The sequence below is a fragment of the Borostomias antarcticus genome (assembly GCF_949987555.1).
Source record: "Borostomias antarcticus genome assembly, chromosome: 23".
Lineage (NCBI taxonomy): Eukaryota > Metazoa > Chordata > Actinopteri > Stomiiformes > Stomiidae > Borostomias > Borostomias antarcticus.
Window position 1 is genome coordinate 19,391,007 of NC_140256.1, and position 1,429 is coordinate 19,392,435.

The window sequence follows — 1,429 nt, forward strand, 5'->3', positions numbered from 1 at the left end:
CCGGAGGATCAGCAGGGCAGAGGAAGAGGAAGAGAGATCAGCCTCTTCCAGAAGGGCTGCCTTCCTCCTCTCCTCCTTTATTGCGTTCCTCATTCTCTAAGGAAGGAAAAAAAACAGAGCATAAACACTTGGCAAGAACACCGTTGCTTAACCTGCCCCTCATGTTTCCTTACGATCGCCATTGCGTGATACCGTGCCTACCTTGGACATCTTCTTGTTCTTCTTTCTGATAGGACCACTCAGCCACGACAGGGCTCTGGTGAACCCTAACAGCATCTTTGCAGGCCAGTCTTTGAATATGGAATTTGCATGGAGTTCCAGCATCACAGCACTGGTCCACAGTGCCAGACACAGAATGAGATTCCAAGAGGTTCCAGCACTCATTTCACTGTTCTGGAGTCTGACTCTTGTTCTTCTTCTTATTCTTAAGCCAGACAGGGTGTTCACATCTTCAGGTTTGAGGGTCTCAGTTTGTCTGAGGGTCTCAGGTTGGGTGAGGGTCTCAGTTTGTTTGAGGGTCTCAGTTTGTTTGAGGGTCTCAGTTTGTCTGAGGGTCTCAGGTTGGGTGAGGGTCTCAGGTTTGAGGGTCTCAGGTTTGAGGGTCTCAGGTTGGGAGAGGGTCTCAGGTTTGAGGGTCTCAGGTTTGAGGGTCTCAGATTGGCTGAAGGTCTCAGGTTGGCTGAAGGTCTCAGGTTTGAGGGTCTCAGGTTGTTTGATGTTCTCAGGTTGTTTGAGGGTCTCAGGTTGTCTGAGGGTCTCAGGTTTGAGGGTCTCAGGTTTGAGGGTCTCAGGTTGGCTGAGGGTCTCAGGTTGTCTGAAGGTCTCAGGTTGGCTGAGGGTCTCAGTTTGTTTGAGGGTCTCAGGTTGGCTGAGGGTCTCAGGTTGGCTGAGGGTCTCAGGTTGTCTGAAGGTCTCAGGTTGGCTGAGGATCTCAGGTTGTTTAAGGATCTCAGGTTGGCTGAGGGTCTCGAGAGCATCTTTTGGTTGTAGCTGGTTGTTTGGTGCTGTTGTCGCCATCTTGGTTGCGCTGCTTACGTCGTCAGAGAATGAGATGTTTGGTAACTGTAGGCTGAAGCAGTCCAGGGTGGCAGAAAACTGTCCAGTCACGACAGCTGGCAGGCCTAGAAGGCTGTTCAGAACATTCTCGAGGTCTGGAGGCTTGCGCATTGCGGATGCTATTAGCAGAGCCGCTGTAAAGATCAACTTGAGTTTTTGAAAATCCATTGTGTAGGTACTGCTAAAAAAAGAAGTGGCCTCATACTGGAGAGCTTGTTAAGTTGTGAGTCCTTCAGAATGTTCCCAGGGTGCAATGGAATTCCAAAATGAATCTATATTGTATGACATCATAATGCATCATAATGAATCTATATTGTATGACATCATAATGCATTCACTGTTTGTTTCTGTTTGTTCTGAGCATTCCAAACCC